This window comes from Bubalus bubalis, chromosome 3 (genome assembly GCF_019923935.1).
Source record: "Bubalus bubalis isolate 160015118507 breed Murrah chromosome 3, NDDB_SH_1, whole genome shotgun sequence".
In the NCBI taxonomy this organism is placed as follows: Eukaryota; Metazoa; Chordata; class Mammalia; order Artiodactyla; family Bovidae; genus Bubalus; species Bubalus bubalis.
The window spans coordinates 100,378,505-100,393,761 of record NC_059159.1 but is presented as its reverse complement, the minus strand read 5'-3'; the positions used below and the strand labels follow the sequence as shown (position 1 = coordinate 100,393,761).

Sequence of the window (15,257 nt, the reverse complement as noted above, 5' to 3'; positions counted from 1 at the left end):
CAGCCTGCGAGGTCACTACCATGGGCTGGGGAGCCATGACTCCTATATAACACATCTCTCGGCTTTTTGATTCCAGCAGCTTCTTCTGGTGTCTTGAGAAATACTTGATGTTTGTGGGTTGGGTCTTTGTGTGGATGCATGTGAATGTGCAAATGTAGAAAATGACATCACAAACTGTCACGTCTAATTTAAAGTTATTTTCCATTGTTGTAGGCCTCAAGTTACATATTCATTCGTGTTTTTTCCTTAATTTCTTGAGTTGATGCGCTCTTGCTAAGAATAGTACATGTACTCAGCAGAAAACCCACTTTAGCAACTTTAAAAAAATTACACTAATAACACATTGCGTTACTGGCACTTTGCCATTTACAGTGCAGTCACTAACATTACCTCATCAGACGACTCATGAGGATACATTTTGAGATGTGAACCAGGTCACAGCCTCTGGAGTCAGAGTTGTTGCCGTCCACACTTATATTCTGCCAGGAGCACATGTACAGCCGTGTGTGCGTTCTTCTCTCTGAGCCTCGGCTTCCTTGTCTACAATGGCGTGCCCACCTTATCGTGTGGTTTTCAGTTCACCTCACACTGTAAGCCCTCAGAAAATGAAAGTTGTATTACTGCTTTCTCTTTTTTTTTACTTCCACTGCTGCTGTTGCTGCTCCATTCCTTTGTGAACTGGGCCACATGAGTAATGCTATCCTCACTTCAAGAATAGGAAGCCCAAGTTCAGAGAGGTTCAGTTTTTTGCCCAAATATTCAGTTAATGAGTGACAGGTGCTGGAATGTAAATATGTTTTCAGCCCATAGTCTACTGTTCGTTGAATTCCACACCCCAAACCTCAAGTGGCGCTAGAGGTGTTCATTTGAACCTTTGCTTGGGATCATATATTCCCTTTTTAATATTCCAGAGCTCTGTGGTTACTGATGATTATATTGAAGTTGCTGTTAAAGAGATCCAGGTGTTTAATCAGGACCTCATTCCTCTTAACTCTGAAGTGTTTGATTCAGTCAGGTTTATGTTACTAATGTGTTTCATAAATGATGATGAAAGAGAAAATATTTGACTTTGAGATGATTTAGAAACTACTCTTCCCTATAGATCACTTCAGAACTTGGTGTACTTTGTAAAGGGTAGGGGGGAAATCATATAATTTACAGCATTACATGTGGTGGGCTTTCTCTATGAGGAAAATATTTTAGTGTTCATAAATTGCCTTTGCAAAATTCTCTAGGTGGAAGCACTGTGAACACTGGATTTCTGAAATACATTCCTGGTAGCTAATACTTATCCATTATTCTTAATTAGACTCCACGTATGGATTCCTCCCAAAAATGTTTGACAACTAACTCGAGGGAATCCATAGACTCTGTGAACTTTGGTTAAGAGTATTGTAATTACCCTTATTGCATTAAATGTTCTTTCCTTTTTCAAGTGTAAAAAAATTGAACTTCACTCGAGTATCTCTCTTTGTGTAAGCTGTGAATGCCAGGGGATACACTCCCCAGAGTCAGAAGTGTAGTTTGTCTGTGTTCTCGACCATGCTGGGATTGTTTGGTAACAGGCAACTGCTGAATCATAGCAGTGAAAAAACTCGTGAGATGAAGTCCTGGCTAACTTGGCAACCCATCACAGGCGTTGCTGAGAGTAGAGGATGTTTGACCAATTTAGGTGAAGTGAAGTATAAACCTACAGTTACTTCAGTACTGCAGTTTTACTTTTTTTTTTTTTTTTTGCATCTTCCATTATTTGCTTTTTGCATCCAAAAGGACCATTTTAAAGTAAATTCTACTTCTCCTTAATGTCATAAATTATTTTAAATACACTAGCTTATTCAGTGTTGTTGATCTTTGGGTATAGAATCACTCTGGATAATGGTGCAAAAATTTCATCTGATTTATTATAATGCACTTTTCCATTGGACAATAAACATACTCTGTGGTTAGAATGATAATATTGGGGAAAATAGGTAGCTTTCAAATTCTTGATTATTATTTACTTATGGCTGTACTGGATCTTCATTGCCGCGTAGGCTTGAAGGTGCGTGGGCTGCAGTAGCTGTAGCGTGTGAGCTCAGTACTTGTGCATCCGGGCCTAGTTGCTCTGGGGCACGTGGAATCTTCCTGGACCAGGGGTTGAACCCTTGTCCCCTGCATCCACAGGTGGGTTCTTAACAAATGGACCACCAAGGAGTCCAGCTTTCAAATTCTTGAAGTAGAAAGGAGCATGTTATAGGAGATGCACTGCTAGCCCCCCACCCCCACCCCCATCTCTGGTCCCTGTTATTTTAACCTAAATTTTAGTATAGAGTTTTCAGTATTTTTGTCAAACATATATTTTTTGACTGGTACCCGCTTTCTTGCAAGTATGAGGTTTTATTCATGTGTGCTTGTGTATGTGCACATGTGATAATGTCAGTAGTGTTGTGATACTTGACCATCCTTTGCCATGATCCACTGTGGCCTCTTTCTGGGCTCTATTTCCGAAGGTTCCATTGGATGTATTCCTAACCCACTTACATGCATGTTGAACAGATGTTTGTAAGGAAAAGACAGAGAACACAATAAATGGTAAAAATGGTTTTGAAACTGGGAGCTTTGGAAGCATTTCTTATTCAAAGCAAACAATGAACTACTCACAAATTTTATACTTCCTGCAAAGTACAGTCACTGACTGTCTCCTCACACCTGAGTTAACTAGGCACGTGTCAGTGGAAGAGACACCTGAATAACGAAAGGCAGCAGAGCTGAGAAAGATGGCATGCATTGATTTTTTTTAAGCAAATTACTTCAATAAACCTAGATTATAGTGTTTGTTCCATGTATGCAGTATTGGAGCTCCAGAATTCCTTGTACTTTATGTATTAATAAGTTGTAAAAAGCAAGGCGCCTCTAATACACAGTCTTATACAAGGTACATCATTTTTGTCTTAATATCCTCTCCTGTCAAAGACATTTGAGAAATTTATTTCCTTTATCATTTACTAAGTTGTGGTTGCTAATGTGGAGATAGACACCTATTCAAAAAGAGAGGAAGAATTTGAGTAGAGAAAACATCTTAGTGGTCAATTTTTTTTTCCTACTGTTTGGTGTATTTTTTCATTTTTTCTATTATTTTAGCTAGATCATTATATTTAGTAGATTTAACCAGTATTTTATCTTTTAGATTAGTACTCAGCAATCCATAGAAGCTTCTTGGTATAAATTTGTTGAAATAGCTCTCTAATGCTAGGGAATGAGCTTAGTGGACAAAAGAGAGATAGTATTTATTGAGCATCTTTTATCAAGCATGTGTTAGAGATTTTACATGAGCACCTTTTTTCAAGGCAGTATTCTTGGTGTGGACATTGGAAAGTAGTGGTTATGTTGGCTTCTGTTTCGGCCCCTCCCACTCTGAAAGGTTCTCTTGTTTCTTTAGCTCACCTTCATGTTCTATTCTATGTAGCATTCATCTTTGTTGTAGAACTTGAATCCTTGCTCAACACTTGCTGACTTCTTTCCCTGCTTGTGTCTTCAGGTGAGCAGCCCAGGAAAGCTTCACTAACTCCTTCCCTGCCATCACTGTGCATGGCTCAGGACAGGAGGGGAACCTGCATTGCCCAGGATTTGGTGAAGGACTTGGAGCAAGGCAGCCCTTCTGGTTAATCCATGCTTGTGTAACTAACCTTTGGGTGGTAATGGGGTGAGAATATCTGTCATCACTAACAATAATACCTTCCTTGCTGTGCAGAAACAGTTCTCACCTTGCCAGTATGTAGAACATTGGGTGATCAAGGCCCCTAAATTCTAAACCCTAAAATATTGCATAGCATATTATACTTTCAGTATTGGTCATTGAGAAAACACCAAGTGATAAAAAAATATTAAGAAATCAGGAACACTTGTATATGAATTCATTAAATATAAAAAGGGTCTGCAGTGTTTCAGGATTATGGATTGATACAGAGAGACCTCAAACACTCACTCCCACTGTAAATTCCCACTGATGCTTTTGGACATCATCATGGATTCTAGCCTTTTACAGATCCAGCAGGTACCAGTTGACAGTAATTTTCTTCTTGGTGCTTCTGTCACACTGTGACCATGCAGAGTCAAAACCAAGCACTCTGATGCAGAAGCAAGGCTCTTAGCTGCTGTGCTGTATTCTCTAAGAAGATAGGCTAAATAAAGATATGAGTAAAATGTTTTGCGAGTCCTTGGAAGGAAGTCACTAATTCTGTCTGGGGCAGTCAGGTGGCATTCACAGAGGAGGTAACATTTGTGCTGGTTCTAAAAGAGAAAAGTTTGAGTTTGCTAAGTTGATGTGTCAACTGCATTGGAGCTGGCATTGGAAGGCCGGAGTGAAAGGAAACCAAGCTCTCACTTGTGACTAGTTCTCAATCATCTGGTTGTCTCTTGATTCAACCCATGATATGAATCCATCATCTTTTGGTCTTTTCTTTTCCCTCCTTAAGTATGGCTTGACTCTGTCCCCTTCATGCTTTTACAAAAGAGAACCAGAATTTATTGTAGTTAATGCTCATCTTGGAGAAGGAAATGGCAACCCACTACAGTATTCTTGCCTGGAGAATCCCATGGACAGAGGAGCCTGTTGGGCTGTTGTCCATGGGGTCGCAAAGAGTTGGACATGACTGAGCAACTAACACTAACACTCATCTAACAATGATCTGAATGTTTTCATTTCCGTAAACCCTCTTCGTCACCCTGATCTGCGTGTCTTTGTGGTTAACTGACAGTGTTTGGTGATTGTTGTTTTTTCTGTAACAGTTGAGGTATTGCTAACCCCCTTTCTGTTCAGTTACTAAAGTTTGTCATGACCAAATAACAAACTCTTCTTAGACTTGTGCATAATAATCTGATATTTGTATATGGTTTTTCAATGTAAGTTGTTTTTGAAACATCCTTCTGAATTTGTACTGTTATTGAATAGTAGAAAGCATTCTGACCAAAGCAAAGGTCTGGTGTAAAAAATTCTTAGCAAGGGTTTAAAAAAACAAACAGTATAGTGATTTAGGGGTGAGTGTGTTCAATCTTTCTAAATCAGACATACATTTCAAAAAGAAATCCCTCACCCTTTATCAGTAGTAGTGTTTTGTTGAGCTCTCAATCCATGTATCCTGGATGACAGAAAGTTAAGGCCAGATTGCCTGGGAGAAGAAATACTTAACACAGACATTTTAGAATATTTACAGTCGGAACCAATTTTTCCCTTGTTCACTTTATTAGGTAAAACCAGTGAATACAGTGTTTTTCTTAATTTTATCAAGAAAATTAAACATATCCCACTTCAAACTTCTGTATTTTATTAATAACCCTCATTTTCATTTCCTGCTGCTATTTCTGTAGACATTTCCTGGGGAAGGGCAAGGTCAGTGATCATGAGCTCTTCTCCTTCGGGCTTCCAGTCAGTAGAAGTGCTTCAGAGTCTCTGGAGCACAATCTCAGGCCCTGGGTTTCCATTGTCTTTCCATCGTACCTGGTGTAGTTAGGGAGACCTAGGGAGTCTCTTCGGAGAAGGCAATGGCACCCCACTCCAGTACTCTTGCCTGGAAAATCCCGTGGATGGAGGAGCCTGGTAGGCTGCAGTCCATGGGGTCGTAAAGAGTCGGGCACGACTGAGTGACTTCACTTTAACTTTTCACTTTCATGCATTGGAGAAGGAAATGACAACCCACTCCAGTGTTCTTGCCTGGAGAGTCCCAGGGATGGGGGAGCCTGGTGGGCTGCCATCTATGGGGTCACACAGAGTCGGACACAACTGAAGCGACTTAGCAGCAGCAGCAGCAGGGAGTCTGTTGGAGGGACATCATACCTTCTGCTGGGCCTGGTTGTGGGGCATAGAGGAAAATTCCACTAACACTCACCCCACAAGCTCCCCATAGTGACTTCATGGTCCCAGACAGAGGCTCCTCTGCCTCCATGGAGCCATCTTTACCTTACCCTTCTGTCCCTCCATTTTCCAGTCCCTTTTCAGAGTCTAGTCACTTGGTAAGGGTCTTTGTGCCAGTCCCCGCTCGGGGCACCAGCTGCAGAGACTCCAGACCCATTTCTGATGCTAATTAAAGTGTTTCAGGGGGAGTTTTGAATTTGCGGGAAGAGATAACAGATGCCTCCATTGCATATTCTAATTTTAATTCAGTCAAGGGTACAGAAACTAATCAGAAGGGGGAGACCATGCAGGCAGAGAAAGGCCGAGTGCCTCGATGTGGCACCTCTCCGGCACACCGTTAGTGGGCTGCCCCGTTGTGGCAACATCTGCATGTGACTGGCTGCTGCTGTATCGAAGCACAACTGTGGTTTCCTACCACATAGTTGCTCTATGTAAGGGGTTTACATTTCCATTCTGGAAGGATTTACTCCTAACAGTCTGGGCCTTTCCATTTAAGGAAAAATGTGCACGCACCTGGCTCTTGAATCAGACTCATGATCAACAAAGCCACACTGTCGTCTGGGGATAGAAAGTAGAGTCAATTCCCAGTGACTCAGAACAATATCTCTGCCTTTAAGTATAGCATTTCTCCAGACTCTGATTTCTTGTCCTTTATCCTTTAATCTGGTTGGGTTAAAAAACAAACAAACATTATTTCAAATTTCCTGGAAGCATCCAAAGGCATTTGAAAAATGTTAGGACATAGGTTATATGGGATGCCTTATTTATTTTACAAATAGACAGTGCTTGCTCCTAAGGGCCTGAAGAGCCCCTGAAATAACTCTGAAACAATGTTGGCTGCTGAGGCCTTAAATGTATTGATGTGAGTGTTAGCAGTCACCCTCTGTGGAGCCCTGATTTCCAGGAGGTTTCTTGTTCAACAGCCTTGGCTATCTTCTTCTCTCTCAAAAATGTGGAAAGGAGAATTTTGCCTGAACTTTTTATTTAGCTTTGTAAAACTGCAAAATAATCCTGACTTAAAAAAGAAAAATTCAGGAAAAATCTGCATCTTGGTTACAGGAGTTTGGTGTTTATCACTAAAGCAGATTCATCAGAACTCCCACGAAGTACTTGTCGTGTTGTATTTCCTACTTGGCCGTCTTATCCCCACCCCCTCCCCTGAAGTGCATCATGGGCCCAGGGACCAGTCAGCCAATCTACTGCAGGAGGGGCAGGTGCAGGAAGGGCTGTTTACATGGGACCATTGATACTTGACAACTTCATGGACCACACATACTGAGGGAAATCAAGTCTTGTATTCTAAGAACCACTTATCTGGTTACAGTTTTTAAAAACATAGGTAAGGTGTGTTTCTATATGAAACACTTGCTCAGCTTTTCACAGAATTACTTCTCAGGAAATTTTAAGCTTTTCAGCAATTTAATACTCCTTTTTTAAAAAGATTAGGGCATGCATTATTGTCTGATAGCTTGTTAAGAAAATTAAGTAGTGACACTAATCCCATATTTTAACATTGGTATTACAGTCAAGCACTGTGGAGACAGTAGAGAAATATAAATGGAATGTGTCAGCAAACACAAAACAGCAAAGAGAATTTGACATTCCAACATCTTGTAAAGCATAAGAGGCAGGATTTTCAATTCCTTCATGTAGAAAACAGTAATTAGATGCCATAGTCATAATGAAATCCATAGATACTGACACAGGGTAATGAAACTATAGTCTAATGAGACTATTAACTGCAAGCAGTGGAAAAGGCACTTAAATAAGTTCCATCATTTTTTATCTAAAGGGCTACTCTCTAGGTCTGTGTTCTTTGTCCACATTCACCGAACATGATGTGTAAAGCTCTAAATTAACTAGAGGGGCCTCTTGAGGTCTCTTGGCAGGAAGCCAGTCGGCCTGGGGCTACCCCATCTCTCTGTCCCACCCTTCCACAGAGTGTTGGTAGCCATCTTGGGATCTGAGCCATTTTTCACATGCAAATCAATACTTCTTCCCTTTCTAGGTAAAAGAGATGGTTTCTTGACCATTCCTTATCTGAAGCTGACTGTTTTCACCATGAGATTGCGTGCATCTCTCTTTCTTCTTCTCCCACACTGGGTGTAGTGGATCTGTGAAATTATAGAGTAGTATATGAAGGAACATAAGAGATTTCTTTTTCTACAATTTTTTTTCAATAGAATATTCTTTCAGTTTTTCTTTCAGCCATTCCTGGGCTGACCTGGCACTCAGAAGCTTTTTCTTGGGGCAGGAGGAAGGGAGAAAGGAAACCTAATTTCTTTGTGGGCATCGAATGTCCTTGTGAGTTGTTTTCCATTGTGCTTGTCTCTCCTTGCATGTTATGTAGGCCTTTTCGTCAGGTCTGTCCCCATTTTCTCATATATTTCTCAAGAATTGGAAGAAAATTAAAAATTTGCAAACCCTTACATTAAACAACTTTTAACTGTATCTTAAAATCTGTTGTCTTGTATCTTTATCATTTATTTGGAGAAAAGAAGAGCATCCTTAATAGATGCTAAGAAGCAGCTTTGGCTGAGGCTGCAGGAACCACAGAGGTTAGCATTAGATGTTGTTGGAGGGAACACGAGGGCTATAGGCAGGGGGCTGGGAAGGGAGGGTTGCTGCTGGAGCCTCTCAGTCCTTCCCCTCACCTTCCTGCCTCCACTGGAGTCCACACAGCACTCTTTCAAGCACAGTGCTGGGCACAGAGAGACATTTAATTAACCCTTGATAGACTGACAGATGGATATTAGCTTGCTTAATTAATAGTGGATGTTTTACAGGCTTTGTGGATTTGTCCCCTTTGATTAACATCCTTGAGCCCATGTGGCAGAATCTGCACTGCTCCTGCTGTGGTTGTGATGAGCGGTAGGAAGCTTTTGGCTGACTTCTCCACTGCTCCTCTGGCTCCTCCTGCAATTTTCAAGGAAGCTTAGGAAGCTTGCACGTGTTCATTCTCAACCTCTCTCTACCTCTTTCTCTCTCTCCCTCCCTTTCTGTCTGATGCTCATGGAAGTAGTGTGCCTGTATAGAGTCAGAATTGACTATGCCACCCTGATTTTCTCTTGTGTTCAAGATGACTGTCATTTTTCGTTGAGAGCAGCATATCAAGGTAGATGAGGTAAATAAAATTAATGGTAGCTAATATTGGTATAATGCCTTTTATAGTTTATTGAACGTTTTCACTGGTAGTGCATTGTCTCTTTTGGTCCACACAGTAACCTTCTGTTGCAGGTTTTTCTAATTTTATCCATTCTACAGGTGATGAAATGGAGCTTCACAGAGGTTCAACAGTCATTAGAGTTCCAGAACTTCCCTGTCTCCAAAGTCAGAGCACATGGTGCGTCATTGAGATGGTGCTAATTTGGCTACACGTTTCCAGTTTGAGATCGTGGCTTGAATTAGCTTACATGGCTTCATTATTTACCTAGGCTTCCTTCTTGGTGACATAGAACAATTATTAAGCCCTTTAATTAATCTGTTTTGCTTTAGGTCACCTTGTTAAGAAAATCTTTCATCTCTTTTAGCTATTTTTAACCCAGTTACACACTGTAATTGAGATCCAAAAATCCTCATGGGTAGGAGAACTGTGTAGGAATGCCCCATGTCCCTTGCTCCTCTCTGTTGAAAACACCCCATCTGAGGTCATTTTTAAAAATTACAGTACCTTATAAATTAATGAATACTTTCATTTCTCCTAAATTATAATTCATTCCAACATTGTTTATATATTTTAGGTTCTTTGCATTTTCACATAAAATTTAAACACACACACAGCCTGCTATGAATGATTGAGAGTTTGTTGAATCTATAGTCCCCTCCCCAACCTCCCAGTTTTACAGTTAGACCCAAGAAGCCTGAAGAGCATCTGAAATCTAAAAGCCCAAGGCAGAGCTTCTGGCACCAGGCATCCAGGGACTCACATACTCTCTAGCAGCTAATGAGATTGGAAATGAGTTAGCAAGAGCTCACATCAGATTCCATCTCAGCGGTAAATGCTCCACCTCCAGCTCCATCAGTCCAACTGATGGGAAACTTTCCTCTCTGCTCTTTATAAAGTATGTTACTGAAACTATTCAGAATGGAAAGCAGGTGTTGCCTGCCTGTTGAGAGTTTCCTACATTAACACAGTGAAGCCTCTGAAGATGTTTCTCCCATCCCAGTCCCCTTCACTTAGCTCCTGGACAAGACTACCACCTCTGAGGTGAGCTAATGACTCAAATGGAAAATAATTCATGTTTTTTTTTTCCCCCCTCCATTTCTTCCACAGCCTGTTAGTTGTACTTCTACAGATGTTAAACTGAATAAGGCCTTAAATTTGCTGGGAAACTGCTTACCACCATTTCCCACTGTATTATATGTTTGTACTTAAAAACCCATGAGGAATCAAGTACATGTGAACAAACAGACATATCGAAAATTAAATACTTGTGACATTTTTATGAGCCTGCATGTGCATTTGTGTTATAAGAGCAATTATTTCTTTATGAAGCTCCAGGGATTTAGGTTTTTCTGGGTTAAATATTTTTACCTAGCTCTTGTAATTTTACAAAGAAACTTTTCATTATTACAAGGCACATTTAGATGAGTGATTTTTGCTTTGTAAGTTTGGTGAAAGAATGATAGTTTGTATTAATTTATTACTCTGATAACTGTAGGACTTTTTATAAAATGGATACCTTGAAAAAATATAACAACATCTCACATGTTATTAATTCATAGAAATTAGGGAGTAATAATAAAGTTGAGAAGGTAAAAGGGTTATTGGATATACATGGAAATGTGCATTTTGGCCTGTTCATGGAATAAGTTGCTAAGCTTTTTCCTTCAGCTCTCCAGTCTTACTGATTGAATGATGGATGTACCTATGAGAGGTACCTATTTTATTTGGATTTGCACCCTTTATTAACATCATTATACAGATGGAGGACAAACTCAGGGATTTTCCTAAGATGACATCCCTGCCCGTGACTCATATCATTACATGGATGGTGGGTGACCCTCCTTCAAGGTTTGAATACACATCCGCCTTCCCAGATCCGATAAGAGAAGACTTGCCAAGGAGAAATCTTCCTTCCTCTACCACACAGGACTCCTTGCCAAGTGATCACTGCTAAGGTCATATTTGAACTAACTCCTCTCTGTTCTCTGTCAGAAACTCACTGGGGAGAAATGATATTGACTATTGGAGAATACAGTATATATTCCAATGTCAGTACTTAAGTTAGATTCCTGTTCCAGTTTAGGTCACCCCAAAATTACTCATTTTAGGGTCCATAACTTCATTCTTCACAGAGATGTCTTCATGGAGTTTCATTTTACTGCTGTATCCACTTAGTTTATACAAGCAGAATATATAAACAACATTCTTGTTTTATAAGGCTGTTGTTAAAAGGTTGAGTGCTGTGCCTTTAAATAGATAAAATCCTTTGAACAGTTTAGTATCAAGAGAAATTTGTCTGTGAGAGCATGAGGGGAAAAATTGAAAATCTCTTTCTAAATTCTAGCTCCAATTTAACGATGCTATCAGTTTTGAGCATAGGCAGAGGTGGATTAGCAGTTTCTGTGACTCTGTCCACAATGGAAATCACATTACCTTTGGGAGAGAGATCTCAAAATATTACTTATGCCCATTGCATCTTTGAAATTAATAATTGTTATTAGACCTGCCACTAGGTATTAGTATTTAATACATTGTTAAAGAAGTATATATATTATATCACAAATTTGTTTTTTCAGTATTATTTCAGTGTAATTTGGCGGGGGTGGGGGGCAGCTAATCTTGTGTTTTATTTTATGCATTTAAAAATATTATTCTGAGGAGGGATCCATAGGTTCACAAGTTACTGAGGGGGTCCATGGCAGCAAACACTCCATTCTCAGTAGCCTTCTGGGCACATGTATATATAGGGCCTCCTGGCCCCCTTAGGCCTGGTTCAGATGATCAGAAGGCTGTGGTGATAATTATTAAAGAACTACAATTGACTCTTGAACAACATGAGTTTGAACTGTGCAGGTCCACTTATATGTGGATTTTTTTTCATTAAGTATAATACCTGTATTTTCATTTTATAGATCTTTAAATAACTAAATGTGGAGAAAAGTTTGTGTTTGATTAGAGATCACTGTATATGGCATCAAGAGTCCTCATTCTGTCCAAACTGTTTCAGCTTCCTGCTCTTGGTTGAGTCATGTGTTAATTCCTTCATTTTTGAGGCAGAGAGAACAATGTGCAAATTTTTGACTGTGCAGGGGATGGGGGTGCCCCTAACCCCTGTGTTGTTCAAGGGATAGCTGTATATAACGGAAACTACAAAGAGGTATGTAAAGAACCAAACAGATAAAATCCCGTTATCTAGGGTTATATATAGCCAACAGTTTAGTATATTTTTTTCTTAGTAGATTTGATCCTGTGTGGGTCCACTTATACATGGATTTTTTTCCCATAAATACATATTGAATTCTGTACAATCCATAATTGGTCAAATCTGTAGATATGAATGCTGACTGTAAAGTTATAATGTGAGTTTTCAACTGTGTGTGAGGGGGTCAGCACCTCTAACCTTGACGTTGTTCAAGTGTTACTGTATTCTTTTCTCTTAGTTATGTGTGTGACAAACCATCACAAAACGTACTGGCTTTAAACAACAACTCTTTAGCTACTGATTCTGATTTTTTGTTGTTCCGTCATGTCTAACTCTTTGCAACCCCATGAACTGCAGCATGCCAGGCTTCCCTGTCCTTCACTATCTCCTGGAGTTCGCTCAAACTCATGTCCATTGAGTCGATGATGCCATCCAACCATCTCATCCTCTTTTGTCCCTGCTTCCTCATGCCTTCCATCTTTCCCAGCATCAGCTGTCGTCAATGAAGGCTGGACTCATCTGGGGAGTTTTCTGTTTCAGACTGGTTGCCTCATCCATCTGTGGTCAGCTGAAGAACTGCTTGTCTTCTTTTGCCTGGGTTCTTTCATATGTGTAGGGCCTCATCTCTGGTCAGGGTGGTCTCTCATCAGCCAGCAGGAGGGTAACTCGAGTTTCTTCATAGGGCAGAATCTGTGGCCCCTGGGGAGAGGGCAGGCTTGTGAAGAGGCTTTGAATATGCATACCATTACCTCTGTTGTATTCTTTTGGCCAAAGCAGGTTAAGTCAGAAGACTAGCTCAGGTCTGAGGGTTGGGGAAGTAGACTCCAGCCTTTGGTGGGAGGAGCTGCAAAGTCACATTTCAGAGGATGTGTGCAAACTGGAAGGAGTAAAGGTTTGTGAGCATTTTTGCAGTTTGTTGCAGTGTATATATGTGAGTGCATATGCAATGATATGTTCTGCATTTTTCATCTCCAGATAGGCTCCAAATCAAAGTTATTTATTTGACTCTGTGATTATACTGGGGAGATTAAACAAAGTGTCTCAAATGGTATGTAGAACAGAAGAGGCAGTCAATAAATAAGTTAGAAAAGAACAGAAGGAAATGTAACTTCTTTAGGCAACTGCTGGAATTCCTTTCCTGTCACTTCCTGGTTGGTTTTATTTCTCCTCTGATGGCTTTCCATGTGTGTTTCCCTGGTTGATGAAACCGACACATGCACTCATGATGGGCGAGCACCTGGTTCTGGGCCCCACTTCAGCCTCTCACCAGCTTTGAGATCTTGGAAAAGTCACTTGACCTGTATACCTCAGTGACTTCATCTATGTAATGAGAATTAACAACTACAGAGTTATTGCGAGAGTTTAATTAACTCATGAGTATGGACGTGTGTTGGTAACATATCTGTGTTTTTTGTCCTAGTGACTCTTTGATGCTTTTGTAGAATGTCTATAACAATTTCTTAGTTAACATTTTCTTCTCACATCCCTAGAATTTTGAACTGTTTCTATCTTTTTAAAAAGAGAGGTTGAGGGGTTCCCCCCCCCCCAATTAAAGTACTGTTCATTTCTGCATAGTGTATGTTAAAGAAAATTTGACTTTAGCAATCTTAGCCTGTGCAGTAGTCTTCAAACACCATAATCTGATGGAGCCCCTTGCATAATGTCCGTCTTCTCCGATGAGAAATGACATTCTTAACATCAATAGATTCTTAGGCTTTTCTGACAGGAAGTAATTTTGAGTATGTATAATCAGTTATAGGATATGCTTGTCAATAAATTTTTCCTGCAAAAATAAATCAGAAGTCATATCAAAATAGCATTATGAAAAAAAATCTGTTTTCTTTAATACTTCCCATGAAATGGTCAGTCATGCTTGAGACTTATAAAATTTTTTATTTAGATGAAGGCAGTTTATTTAATTTGTGTGCTGGCCAGCTTTCCAGCTAGCCAATTTGCATAAATTTCATGTCCTAGCAGGAAAAAAAAAAAATAGTTGTCTAGAATCAACCTTTTCTCTGTCAAGTCTCTATCATTTTTCTTTACCCTTGATTGGCTTCTTCCACTTCCCAGACCCTGTGAATTTCACCATAAACCTTTATTACCACCCCTACCCACACACATGCCTAGCTACCCTAACAAAGAGGAACTTCTTCCTAAAAATCCCCTTTGTTTCTTTTTGCTCTTTTCTGGACAGTGAGTAATTAGAATCAATCTTCTCCCATTTAAAAAATATGTCTGTACCTGTCCTCATAGATCATTTATTTAGTTTTTTTTTTTTCCTATCTATTTATTTTTCCATTCATTCATTCATTGTTTATCTGGCAGCAACAGTGTTGCATGCCATGGGTAAAAAGACAAATTGGTCCTGGCACTGACCCATGGATTTTGCCCTGTTACAGGAAGGATAGTCAGTGAAAGTGACATTTGACCAGAGCCTTAAGAGAGTTGTAAACAAAGGCTTTGAGAGTCTTGAGGGTGGAGGAAGGAGACCACATTATTTATGCCTTCCTTCCTAAGGACCATAGCCATGTGCCCCCTTTTGACAAGAATTAGAGTCATAAGAGGCTGAGGTGAAGAGCAGAGCAGTGATGATTTAGAGCTGGATTGAGCCTTGTCATGAGAAACCGGGGTACTGCACTGTCGTGCATGCCAGTTACTGGGGTACTGTAGAGAAGAGTGGTTTATTTACCTGGGGCTAGGGTCTCATATATAGTCTCTTCTTATAATGAAGCCACTTAACAGCTGCTGAGAACTAATTGCTTGTGAGTCTAGACATTTTATGTACTTCATATTACTTTGTAGCAGACCTTTAATGTAAGTATTACTGTTCCTTCTGCAGATGAGCAAACTGAGGCTAATAAAGGTTATGTAACATCCCTATGATAACATAGTATGAAGCTGAGCTTATAATTCAAATCTAAAACATTCTTTCCTTAGAGGGTGAGTTCCAATTTTAATAAAATATGCATGCACGAAGAACCAATTATCAGAGTAAAATA

General features: G+C 39.9%; 1 protein-coding gene across 8 annotated transcripts in view; it reads left to right on the top strand.

Annotated features, from left to right (window-relative positions):
- The window catches only part of KDM4C (lysine demethylase 4C), a 407,208-nt gene that overhangs the window by 341,605 nt on the left and 50,346 nt on the right, over positions 1-15,257 (top strand). The window lies entirely within an intron of this gene.